The following is a 13608-nucleotide window of genomic DNA, read 5'->3' as shown; positions in this document are numbered from 1 at the left end:
GCTACCGGAGAGATCAGGTTCCTCCCCTCCTCCCCCTCCAGCTCCGGCCGCCGCCGCCGCCGCCGCCTCCTTCTTGCATGACACAGCAGAACCGCAGCTGCCGCAGCAAGTCCCAACCATCCGCCCAGGAAGCGCCGCAACCGGGACTCGGGAGGGGCGGAGGGGGAACCAGGCAGGGGCCACCGCCGAGGGGGATGCTTGCCCCCGCTTTGCACCACACACTCTTTTCCCAGCCCAGGGGCATGGGAACAAAATCAGGCTCAAGCCGACCAGGCCAAGCCCGTGAGGAAAGCTGGGGGTTCGGCGTCACAAGGGATGGGACCAAAGAGAAGGGTGTGAAGGAGACCCCAGTTGAGGCAGGTCATTGCAGGGGAAGAAGGGGAAGAAGAGGCCCGAGAAGTCGAGGGCCAGACTGTGAAGGAGAATAAAGGAGGTCAAAGAAAGGTAAGGAGGTAGAGTTGCAGAGAAGGGAGACCGAGCTGGGAAGGGGAGGGGACCTGCTTTGGAAGGACTGGGAGGGAGAATTTGGGGAGGCCTGAGCTAAGTATCTAGGCAGCAGAGGGTGAATTGGGAGGCAAAAGCAGGAAAGGGGAAAGGGATGGGAGAAATAGGCGTTAGATAGTAAGGTAAATATTGAGGGACATATTAAGCAATCAGAAGGGATGTAGTGGAGATCATGCATCATGGCTGATAATCAGAGGGAAACTGATGAGGTGGAAAGAGATACAGGCAAGGCAAAGAAAACATGATCTTCCGCCCCACTCTTCAGTTTCCTATGAAGTTTTTCATAATGCTGCCAATCCAACAGGGAGTTTTCCTTATAAATTGAAAAGCATGAACTAAAGCATCAAAAGAGCCGTTTAGCTTGGATTTGCAGCATAAAATCCTATGATCCAAACAATCTTTAAGGCAGAGATTTAGGATTGGGGATTGTGATTCAATAAAACGGAAGGCTCTAAAAACTGATGTTATGGATTCACACGTAACTGGATTTAAGTCTTTCAAAGTGTCTGTTAAATGCTTCAGTTAAATGCTAGAAATGATGACAAAGTTATTGGTTCAAAATATCATATAAAGGCACAGACTTCTCTGTATACAAACATATATATAAATCTATAGGTAATTTCTAGCGTCTAGCACGTCCACTATGATTAAGGGGAAAAATGTGTTTTTTTCTGATTATTTGATTTCCCACCAAACACACTACGCATTTTACAGCAGATCAGCTGCTTCTATTTGAAAGAATGCGGTCAGAAAAGTAATGCAAAAGCTGCCACTTTGGTTTTGTCTGTACCTTCCAGGTCATATCGTCGTACCTCACTTCCTGACACAAACAAGTTTTTACTGTTGTCAGCAACAAAGTCCTAATATAGCTGCGGAAGAGAAAAACTGCATTGCATTTGGCTCCTGCAAGCATCATCAACACAGTTACCGAAGGAATGTTGATTCCAGAAAAGCTTTAAAGCTGGTATGATGGTAATTATGTATCAAATGCCTGATTCTATTTCTGTTATTATTGTTTTGTCATTTCTGAGCCACCCAAGAACTGGCTGAACTCGCAGAGGGACAAGTCCGGTTCTTCTTTTTGCCTCGGTAAAATTTAATCAGACCTGATAGAAAACTCATTGCTCTGGGGGAAAATAAAGTAGGAGCCACGAAATGTCATTTTAACAGAGCGTGGGTTTTGGAACTGTAGGAAAGGATTTAAGGACGCTCCTTCTGTTCGGTTTCCTATGTAATGAGCAAAGGCTACACGCACGCACAGACGCCACAGCTCCCGGATGCTGTGGCTCGCTTATCTGGGCTTCTGCTGCGCCAGGAGCCCCTCCGGGATGCTGCGAGGGGCTCTCGGTGGGTGGTGGTGGTGGTGGTACGAACGGCTGCGGCCGCCGCCGCCAGTTCTGCCGCTGCTGTTGTTGCTACTGCAGTCACGTGGGAGGCCCTTTAAGTTTCCATAGAGAGGCCTCTCCGGTGTCACATGATGGACATGATATAATGAAACAACATTGTGGAGAGGAAAGCATTAGGGGAGCCCACGGCTACAAAAACAAGTGAGTGAGAAGAGGTGGGAGGAAGAGAAACTACGCCACCTCCCCTGCAGCCGAGCCGCACGCAGCAGCTCCCCGCGGGAAGTGGGCGACGCCGGCGGGGGGGAAGGGAGACCCGGTCCCCAGCCCCGGCCGGGGGACCCCGCCGCCCACAGCCAAGAGAACAACTTTTATCCGGCAGCCTCGGCCAGCACTGCACCTGTCTCCGAAGCCTCCATCGCTCTTCCTGATGATCAAAGGGGAATTCTAGAAGACTGTGCTCTACAAATATACATGCGCATCGTTTTCCCCCTTGCGTCTCGCTCCGCAGGAAGGAAAGAGAAAGGGATTAAAGCGGCAGCGTGTGTTCAGCCCCAAGGTAAGTTCTGGAGGGTGGGGAAAGCCGGCCCAGCAGGACTTCGGGATGGGAATTTTGTTCTCCGTTTGGACCTCTCGAGATGAAAAGAGGCATCCCCTCACTGCTGCGAGGCGGCGGGCTCGATGGTCCAGCAGAAACATTTCCACTGTGGACTCCGGTTATTTCCTCTTTCGCACGCCCCGCGGTCCCACCCTGGGACTCCCCGGGGGCCCCTCGCCTCCCCCTGGAAGGGCCCGCAGGTCCCGGCCGGGATGTTGGCTAGCCGGGCGAGGAAAGGTAGGGGTGGTGGCGTTAGCCGGGAATGCCGAGGCGATTTCGCCATGTTTGTGTTGCTAAGAGCACTTTTTTCCCCTTTGAGGTGGCTTGATGCCACATGGCTCCTCCGGAGCTGCTGCCGGGTTGAGAGTGTGTGTGTGTGTGTGTGTGTTTTTCAATGTCCGCATTCCAGCTAATGTTGCGCAGATAAAATTCAAACTTGAGGTAAACAGAAGAGGAGGAGGAGGAGGGGGGGGAGGGAGGGGGGAAAGACTGTTTCCATTTCGAGATTCCACCTCTTCACTCTGTGGAGAGTCACATCCCGAAACCTCGAGAGTACTTGGTCCTGTCTTCCCCCAGCCCCACCTTTGCTGACCACCAGAAATAAGGCGACGGGGGTGGGGGTGCTCACAGAGGACGCGGCGTCTGCGTTCTAAAGGGGAAAAACAGCACCCCCCAGCACCCAGGCCGTTGGCTACCTTCCTCGTTCCACCGGGAGGGACGGAGGATGCCCTGCTGCGCTCTCGAGTTGGGGGACGGAGGATCGCGCTCTTGGGCGGGGCTGAGGGGGTGCCTGATCTCCCTCTCACTCCCTCTTACTTTAGGGAACCGGACGGCACCGCTCCCACCCTACCCCGGGCGCAGGTTCCAGAAGGCGAGCTGGGTGGGTCTCCAGGTTCCGAGAGGGTGGGTGGAGTAGCAGGTGTGTGGTGGGCATTTCTATTTTGTAAGTTGCATTTGATGGGATGGCGTGGGGAGTCTTAAAAGCGAGCGGATCGGCAGAGCTGCGTGTTTGTTTTTTTGTTTTTTTTTGCTACCAGGGAGAAAAATGAAGACAACCCCTCCCCACCCCGCTTTAAATATCTGATTCATCTCGAAGCTAGGCTGAAGGGGGAGTAGGGATGTGTAAGGGTGAAGATGAGGTTCGTCATGTGGAAAACGGGGCTTCTGACAGCTCATGGCCACCCTACCTTCCCTCCTGGGGCGGAAGATGGTGTGTGTGGGGGGGGTGGTCCGAGACGGGCGGTGTACTCCCTCCCCGGGGTAGGAGCAGCGCGGGGTCCCGAAGTGCGGGAGGGTCCGCGGCCCGATCGCCTGGGAGTACGGGGGGCCGGGAGGAGGCGGCCACGTGAGGAGGGTCTGCGGAAGCGCCGGAGCCGAGAGCTGGGGGGTGAAGTGCGTAGCAGAGTCGTGACGGGGGCTGGCACGAAGCAGCCGTGGGCGGCGCGCTGAGGAGGAGCGGAGACTCGCGCGGGCCCGGGGCCCCGGCTCCGTGGCGACGCGGCTTTATTCCGAGCGGCGGCCCGAGCCTCCCACGCCAGCGCCGACGTCCGCGCCGCGGGTGGGCGCGCACACCAGGGCCCTTTGCCGGGAGACCGTTTCCGGGCGGGGCCCCCGGCCCGGAGCGAGGGCCGTAAAGAGGGTGGTGCCCTCTGCCCTCCCGCCCCCGGCCGGTCGGGGCGCGCGGCCTTGGCGGCGCTCGGGGCAGCGGAGGCGCGGCAGCGGCAGCGGGGGCGCGCCCGCTGCCCCCGCGCGCTCCCCGCCGCCAGGCCGGCCGGCCGGCCCTCTCTGTTTTTGTTTTGATGGAGCCCGCGTGCAGCTGGCGCGTGTCGAGTCACGTGCCGGGGGCGGGAGGGGGCCGGGGCGCGGTGACGCACGCGTCCGGAGGGCCGGGCGCCCGAGGGGTGCTGTCGCCGAAGGGGCGAGGGGGCGTGTGCCCCAGACAGATCCCGACCGCGCCGGGTGTCCAGGCCCCACCTGGTGGAGTTCGTGGGAGTTGGTCCTCGTGAGCGGTGTGCGGGCGTGGGTGTAAATCCACCGCACTTTTGACTTCGTCGTCGCAGCATCCAGGCGAGCCTGCTCCATCCGGGCTGGGGGCCCGCCTGCGCTGTTTCAGTTGGAAATCTGCAGACTTGCAGGCGTGAGTCTCTGTGGGCATATAGAGACCTATCTGTGGCTCTTAATCCAGGCTGCACGTTGTAAGTAACTGGACCGGTTTAGAAAGAATTCTGATGCCCGGCTCAATCCTAGACCAGTTGAACCCAAATCCAAATAGGGCTGAACGTGTGTGTGTGTGTTTAAACCACCATCAGTGTTTTTGATGAAAGAAGGTTGAGAGCTTAGAGAACTAGCTGGCTGGAATAGATAGCTGTGAAACCATCCATATTTAGGGACGAAATAGCTGAAATAGCCAACAGGTGTTGATCTGTCAGTAGATCCTGGTAGCTATGTGCTGGCATGCCCTGACATTCTTAATGAAACATTGTTACCCCCATTTTACAGGTGACGGAGTGGAAGCTCAGGAGGTTAAGTAAGAGTTGGTCAGTGACGATCCATAACTAGAACCCAGGCAAGCTGATTTCAAAACCCAGTCTTTCAGTCGTTGTGTATGTTGCTTTGGAAATCTACTTTTACCTAAATGGCACGTGTTTGTGCGAATAGGAGTAGTTTTGTGTTTGCCCAAGGACCAGCCAATTTATATAAATATATATGTATTTTTATTTGCAAATTTTTGCTTGTATGAAAGGGAGAAGAATCACCTGGTGAATTCGTTGAGACCTATATAGGCTACTAACATTTTCCCTACGTTTCTTTGAAGAGGGGATCCCAGTAATTTGGAGAGAACTGATTCCATGGAAGTTGTTTTGAGACTTGAACATCTGTGTAAAGTGAAGTGAAGAGTCTAGAAGACGCAGATAATTTCCCAGGATTTACACAAGCATTCACAGAAGTCCTTTAGGTTGCTGGACACGATATAATTTTGCTGGTCATTGACTGGTTGTAGCAGAATGTGCAAGGTAGTTAATATAACGGAGTAGCATAAGTTTTGCCTTGAAAATTTAGGAGGAAAAAAACACAACTACTCTGGTCTGGAGTACGAAGTATTGTTTCTGCATCTTCTCTCTCTCATTTGTTTCATTTTCTTCTGTCAGATAAAGTCTTGGTGGGAATATTTAGATGTGGAAGTAATCTATTTGTTTTGCAAATGTGTTCCTTGATATATTCTCTAAGAATATTAGAAATAAAACTCCCAGGAAATAGAGGTTTTATCCTTAAAAACAGGGTTCTAATTACAATGTTTTTGTGACCAATACACATTTATTAAGTGGTACTGCGTCACAAAGAAATGTCTTTGTATTCCTACTAATGCTTGCTTTCTAATACTGTTGGCTGTACGGCAGATGTAGGCAAATTACTTACCAAGTTTCGGAGACTAGTCTTCATGTGGCTTGCAGTTTTGGTTAGGGAAGCGTATAGACGGACATAACCACTAGGGCAAGCCTGATATAACTGAGTGTAAGTTATTTTGGGCAGGGAAATAGCTCTCTAACCTCATCTCCCTCCCTCCCTTGTCATCCTCATCCCTGTTGACCACCAAAGATACTTTAATCCAGCATTGTCAAACCACTTGTGGTTCCTGTGGACAGCTCTGCCTTTTGCTTCTAGGGTACCTCCTTTAGGACGTTACTCTTAATTTCTCATGAAAGTGAAAATATTAGTCACTCAGTCATCTCCAACTCTTTGCGACCCCCTGAATTGGGGCCTGCCAGGCTCTTTTGTTCACGGAATTTTCCAGGCAAGAATAGGGGAGTGGGTAGCCATTCCCTTCTCCAGGGGACTTTTCTGACCCAGGGATCGAACACAGGGCTCCCACATTGCAGACGGATTCTTTATTGTCTGAGTCACCAGGAAAGCCCCAATTTCTTCCTGAAAGGTGTTTGGAAACATCCTGCTGTGTCACCTCCATTCCTCGCACAGATGTGTCTCTGCATTTTTTCGCAACATATATTGTTTTTGTTTGTGCGTTGGACACCTCTACTAAATTGACCTTATGAAAGGTTGAAATGGTGATTATTTGTGTACTACTGGCACACTGCGGGCATCCACGGTTATTACGTCTGTCTAAACTGAATTTGAGTTGCATTGTTTGGGTTGATCACTCATCTTCATTCTTTGCTGTCCTCACTTCTGCTGCTAGGCTGAAACCGTGCATCTTTGAACAGAGAATACAGGGTAGCACCAGCATATTCCAGTAGAAGGAGTAGGAAGGACAGTACTAAATGTACTCAGCTTTTCACTTGTTGCCCAGCTTCATTCTCAATTTACCAAGTGTTTACTTGTGAGCTCTGGGAGACATGTTCAATATTACCATTTTTCGACTTACTTAGGAAGGAAGAAATGGCACTGTATTGTTGATGAACAAACTTCTATGTATCACAGCTGAGTACAGATGCATCATCACATTTCATTACACTGTAACTTTCAGATTTAATATTACAGAGTAGCACTGTCCCATAGAGCTTTCCAGAATGATAGGAATGATTTATAATGATATATTTATGACTTAGAAGTGATAGCCACTAAGCACTTGAGTCTAGTGAGCCACTTTTAGTGTGTCTATGTGACATAGGAACTAAGGTTCTCATCGATTTAAAAATAGCCACAAGTGGATGGTGGCTGCTGCATTGGACAGTTACAGAGGATTTGCTTACGTTTGAGTCTAGTGTTTGATAGGTAAATGTTAACTTACAGTTTTCTGCCTTTAAAAGAAAAATCTTGATTCATTTTATAGTGTATAACACTGTGCTTGCCATTCATAGATCATAAGGTGTTTCCAGGATATTTTTAACCTACGTGAGGCCTCCATATTGTAGAGCATCTGTCTGTGGTCTGTGGGCTTTTCATGGAGTTCACGTGGTCTCCCATTTTCAGGAGCAGAGTGGAGTGATTATGGGTCATTATGGTTTCGAGTAATTATTTAGAACATCAAATGGATTTGAATCCTTGGTGTATACACTGATTGGAAGTCCCATGAGCTTAACCAGTACTTCGTTAGATGTACTGTGAATAGCAGGCGCTATGTTGGTCTCACTGGCCAGTATTTCCCCAGTGTCCTTACATGATGCCTGACACGTGGCAAGTGCCCAGGAACATTTGGTGAATGGAAGAACGCTCAGATAATTTCACCCCCTGAATTTAGCCTCAGAGGGTATGTTGTGGAGCTACAGAGCAGGCCGAGACTCAGTGACTGCACTGTAACTTACAGTTTTTCCAAGGGATGAATGCGGTCTTTCTAGGGACATTATCCTTAGTTCAGTGACTTTGATTCCTTTTCCTGTAGCAGGATACATAGCAAGAATTGTTACCCCTATTTGATGACAGTTTGAAAAATAAAGTCACAAAAAAGCTTTGGTGTTCAGGTCACAGGGAGGGTGTTGGAAGTCAAAGTGAGGTAGTTGTTTCTATTGCTTTGCACATTTGTTCTGTGATTCTTCCTCAAAGAATGAGTCATGCACTGAGCCATGTTAGTTAGGAAATATGGTTTGTGAAATCGAAGGTAATTACAGATGTTAATAGAGTCTGAAAAGAGGACTGAAAATATCTCTCGTATGGCATGACATTGAGAAAACAGCTATCTGAGAAACAGGAATGGAAACGTTTATCTCTTAAACCCCTAAATCTCAGTCTGTGATAATCCTAACACCCAAGTTATAAACTTCTCAAAAGAAAATACTTTAAAATGTAAATAGAAACAGATGTTTAGTTGTGCAGATAACCACTACCAGATTTTAAAATATTTATATGAAAAGGTATGAGATACATCAAACATCTGTTTAGAGCGAGAGCCCTAAGGCTGAAATCGTAGCTCCCCTTTCACATGGTTGATGCTGTGTTGGCGGGTTGGTGATGCAGCTCCATATGTGGTCTGGTACTTGTAGAAGACGATGTAGTCTGCTCTTGATACTGGGCATCAGACTTAGCTAGCTTGTGGTCTTCCGTGTGGCTGGATTATAGCCCTGTCCTCATTCCTGGGAGACACAGACTAGCTTCCTGTGATTCTGCTGCTGTGTGTTGCACACATGAAAACTGTTTTTGTTTTTTAAAATGTATTTATTTTTGGGTGTGCTGGGTCTCCGTTGCTGCGCAGGCTTTTCTCTGGTTGTGGCAGGTGGGGGGTATCTCTAGTTGCGGTGCACGGGCTTCTCATCCCCGTGGCTTCTCTTCCCCGTGGCTTCTCTTCCCCGTGGCTTCTCTTCCCCATGGCTTCTCTTGCTGCAGAGAACAGCCTGTAGGGCTCAGGGCCTCTGTAGTTGTGGCTCGTGGGCTCTAGAGCACAGGCTCAGCAGTTGTGGTGTGGGGGAGGGGGGTGGGCTTAGTTGCTCCCTGGCACGTGGGATCTTCCCAGAACAGGGATCAAACCCAGGTCTCCCACATTGGCAGGCGGATTCTTTACCACTGAGCCACCAGGAAAGCCTGAAAACTAATTTTAAACCAGGGTAAGTAAAGTATAATTGAAAACAGAAATCTGTTTTCTAAAGAAAATCATATGCTACATTCCAAGATAAAATGTGAAGTTTTTTGAGGGGGATCTTTTAGCAGTTTCTGGTCTCTTAGTCCTTTATGACTGCTTTTCAAATGCCCTTGGTGTGTAAATATCTTTGGTGGTAATGGTGGGGAGCCCCCAAATCAAAAACAAACCATCAGCCGTGAGTCCCCATAAATTTCTGCTGTTGCCCTCAAACCTGAACCAAAACACAATGATTGCAAGACAAAACCCACTGCTGCTGTCAGTACTGAAAGTTAACCCACTCGACCAAACAAATAAGAAAGGCTATGAGATTTGAGTTGTTGATTTTATGGGCAGGTCAATAATGTGACGTCGTTTTTTTTTTTTTCCTTAGGTATTAAATGTGAATTGCTCATGACAAAAAAAATTCATGTCTGCCTAAGTATTGGCTCAGTTGGTAAAGAATCTGCCTGCAGTGCAGGAGACCCAGGTTCAATCCCTGGGTGGGGAAGCTCCCCTGGAGAAGGAAATGGCAACCTACTCCAGTGTTCCTGCCTGGAGAACCCCCCTCCCACCTCCCTCCCCACAACATCCCTCTGGGTCATCCCCGTGCACCAGCCCCAAGCATGCTGTATCCTGCATCGGACATAGACTGGCGATTCGATTCTTACTTGATAGTATACATGTTTCAATGCCATTCTCCCAAATCATCCCACCCTTTCCCTCTCCCTCTGAGTCCAAAAGTCTGCTATACACATCTGTGTCTTTTTTGCTGTCTTGCATACAGGGTCATCATTGCCATCTTTCTAAATTCCATATATATGTGTTAGTATACTGTATTGGTGTTTTTCTTTCTGGCTTACTTCACTCTGTATAATCGGCTCCAGTTTCATCCATCTCATCAGAACGGATTCAAATGTATTCTTTTTAACGGCTGAGTAATACTCCATTGTGTATATGTACCACCGCTTTCTTATCCATTCATCTGGTGATGGACATCTAGGTTGTTTCCATGTCCTGGCTATTATAAACAGTGCTGCGATGAACATTGGGGTACATGTGTCTCTTTCAATTCTGGTTTCCTTGGTGAACGTTAAATCTTAAGAGTTGCTTTAGTATCCATATAATTGGTTTCAGACTCTATTTCATGGATACTACCTTAACTTTTGATCTACTATTGATTACTTTGAAAAGCACTCCATGTGATTTGCTACTCAGATCTGCAGACATTTCTAGACTGAAATATCTGATAGAGTCTTTGTAACAAAATCTGTGAGATAGTTTTGGATTCTTTAGACTTGACAGTTTGAGGCTGGGCTTGGCAGTCTTCATGACAAGAGTGTCCATGGGTTAGTTTTCTTTGAGCAACCAGAGGAGAGGAAGGTGCTGCTGTGTGATCCCACCAGCCATCTTTCTTAGAGTTTGTCCCCGCTTCCCCACCTCCACCCTCAATACCTGTGAAAAGTGTCCTATGCTTTAGAGAGTGGACACACTTAACACACTAGCTCTTGGCAGCATCCACCATTGTCCTGCCACATCTCTTGAGGGTCCTGTCTTCCAGCTCCTGACATTTCTGTTTCTCTGACAGCCAGGCGGCTGGCTTCTGGTTGGCCAAAGACCCCTGTGGATGTCCTTTATAATCCTACCTCCACATCTTTCTTCCTTTTCCTTCTAGTTCTCTTTTCTGTGCTGTGACCGATCTTATTTAAGTTTGGTGGAAAGAGTATTGAGGTTGCTGCTGTTGCTGTTAAATCGCTTCAGTTGTGTCCGACTCTGTGTGACCCTATGGACAGCAGCCCACCAGGCTCCTCTGTCCATGGGATTTTCTAGGCAAGAATAATGGAGTGGGTTGCCATTTCCTTCTCCAGTATTGAGGTTAGAATAGTGTTAATACCTAATAATGATCCGTGGGTACCTGCCTCTTTGGATGCTGTGCTTGGGGGCTCTGTATTCTTTCCACTGGCTTCTAGTTTCCACTCATACAGAACCTTCAGAGTGTCCAAGTCGGTGCCGCAGGCCACTCACCTGTAAAATGAGGGCTTGGTGGAGCAAGGTGTTTCTGGCCCTAAAGTGTGTTGTGTTAGGACTGTAAAGCCTCACAGGAGTACTTTAGCTTAGTGAAAGTGAAAGTCGCTCAGTCATGTCTGATTCTTTGTGACCCCATGGGCTGTACAGTCCATGGAATTCTCCAGGCCAGAATACTAGAGTAGGTAGCCTTTCCCTTCTCCAGGGGAATCTTCCCAACCCAGGGATCAAACCCAGATCTCCTGCATTGTAGGTGGATTCTTTACTAGCTGAGCCACAAAGGAAGCCCTGTTAATCAAGACTGGCCTCCGTGTAGGGTGTTGCTTCTGAGTTCCACCATCAGGCAGTCCAGGACTCCTTGAATTAGTCAGTGCGCAGTGTGCTTGGCCCTCTTTCCTTCAGGAGTTAGGGAGGGGTCCCCAGGGCCTGCTTTTCCATACTTTCCAGACTTACATGCATCTACGTCAGAAGACCTGAAAATTAATTGACCCCAACTGAAATCTGCTGCTCCTTTCATCTCCATGATAGAAGCATGGGGTGATATTTGGACTACCAGGGAACTTGTTTAATATGCTAGGGAACTTGCTTAATATTTCTATTAGTTATTGTACAACTCATAAAAAGTTGGTAAAGAATCTGCCTGCAATGCAGGAGACCCCAGTTTAATTCCTGGGTTGGGAAGATCCACTGGAGAAGGGATAGGCTACCCACTCCAGTATTCTTGGGCTTCCCTGGTGGCTCAGCTGGTAAAGAAGCCACCGGCAATGCAGGAGACCCCGGTTCGATTCCTGGGTTGGGAAGATCTGGAGAAGGGAAAGGCTACCCACTCCAGTATTCTGGCCTGGAGAATCCCATGGACTATGCAGTCGCAAAGAGTTGGACACAACTGAGCGACTTTCACTTTTTGTTAGTACTGAATCTTTTCATAATATTCACAATTACACCAGACTTCTTATCATTATCATTGACAGCTGTGAGCTTTCTGCTTTTATATTGATGTATCATACATTCATTGCACCTATTGTCCATTTTCTAAAAGTCTATAATTATCATTTTTTGCTTTTTTATGTTTCCAGAGATTAATCTTTACTAGTTATACTGGCAACACTTCCTTCATCGGCTTTGTCCTTGTGTCAATAATACTCCTTCAGCTTTTTCTAATTTTTATCTTTTAAAAATTGTGTAATATCTTTTTTTATAGGCTCTGCCCCAGTAGAATTTGTGATGACTTTTCAGTCTTCGTGCTCATTGGCTAAAAATGCAGGTACCTGATAACAAGTGAAAAGTGTTTTTAAATAAAATGCCATTCATAGCCTTTCTTTAGATTTTATCTTTGAAATCTGTGATCTGTTTTATGCCTTTTAGTTAACTGATGAAGTTACTGTGCTTGCAGACTTCTATTTTCATGAAAAAGGTACCAAAATCCTTGTTTGCTCCCACTTTTAAAGGGTTCAAACTGAAGATTCCTTCTGCTATGAATTTAATTTTTCTGAACAGAGGTGTTTGCTCTGTGCCTTATGTATATCTTTGTTAACACCTAACTAGCAGTTTAGAACAAAGACTTCATAAGCTTAGTGAATCAGTACCCTATTTAGTCATTTCATATCAGCAGCAGAATATTTTCAAGACACATATTTTTCAATAATAGAAGATCATTTAAAATTCTGAAAAACAGAAATATTTCCAGCAACAGATTGGCTTTAAAATGATTTTTAAAGTGATCATCTGTGAAAGAAACCATGACTTATAATAGCTCTGGAGCATTTGCTCGTGTGTGGGGGACGTGATGATGGCATGAGATCCCGGGCTCCTTCTGTGTCTGAGGTTTCAGCTGCTTTGCTGAAGAAGGGGCCCATGTGGTTGAGGGTCGACCGCCATGGCGTCCTGAGGATCTGACTGGAAATGCCTTCCTTTGGAGGACTATATTTCCTTGTTGTCTTTGGACAGCGCCAGTTGTTTGAAAGCACCGAGTTGCATTTGTATAAATATACATAGTACTTGCTGAAACATCTTTTTGGATCATGGTGCTCTTGTGGAATTAAGAGATCCATGCTCTGGAAAGATGAGTCACTAGGAACATGTCAGGTCCTGGACATTCCCGGTAAACAGTCTAGTGTATTTTGGATCGGAGCTCCTTCTGTGTTACTGTTCATATGTTGGAATCCTAATCCTTGACACGGAGTCTAGGAGCAGGCACAAGTAAACATGTCCTCTCTGCGCAAACTTTCTGTCCAGAACAGAACAAAAGAAAAACAGACAGCAGCGCCTCAAGGTGTCTGCAGCCTGTCCGAAGGCATGTGGACGCTGGGGCACTGGCAGGCCGTCCCTCTTGCTGTTTATTCTCCTGTCTTTCTGTTTTTCCGTGTTCTTTAACTCTCCTGATTTCCTTCCTTTCCCCCCGCCCACTCGTGCGTTCTTTTCTGTTTCTTCTCTTTTTTCCCTTTCCCTTTTGCCTTTCCCATTCCTGGTATGGGTAGCCCAGTGACAACGGACAGTTCCCACAGGCATTCTGGTTAGCCTGACGAAATGGCAGCCCAGAGCCAAAGGCAGGCTCTCCTCTGACGAGATGTGGTGCAGGCTATTTCTGAAGATTTCTATTTCTAAAGATGTGAGTATGTTTCTATAGCGGATGC

The 13608-nt window shown here is 47.7% G+C and overlaps 1 long non-coding RNA gene across 4 annotated transcripts in view; it reads left to right on the top strand.

Moving 5' to 3' along the window:
- Positions 1-2004: 2004 nt before the first annotated feature.
- Positions 2005-13608, top strand: part of LOC128046543 (uncharacterized) — a 202818-nt gene continuing 191214 nt past the window's right edge. For all 4 annotated transcript variants that reach the window (XR_008199267.1, XR_008199264.1, XR_008199266.1 and 1 more), the window contains exon 1: positions 2005-2406. This is a non-coding gene — a long non-coding RNA (uncharacterized LOC128046543). The remainder of the gene's footprint in view (positions 2407-13608) is intronic.

The sequence above is a fragment of the Budorcas taxicolor genome, chromosome 4, assembly GCF_023091745.1.
Source record: "Budorcas taxicolor isolate Tak-1 chromosome 4, Takin1.1, whole genome shotgun sequence".
Taxonomy (NCBI): domain Eukaryota; kingdom Metazoa; phylum Chordata; class Mammalia; order Artiodactyla; family Bovidae; genus Budorcas; species Budorcas taxicolor.
Note: the sequence above shows the minus strand (reverse complement) of the source record. Positions and strands in the feature narration are given on the sequence as shown.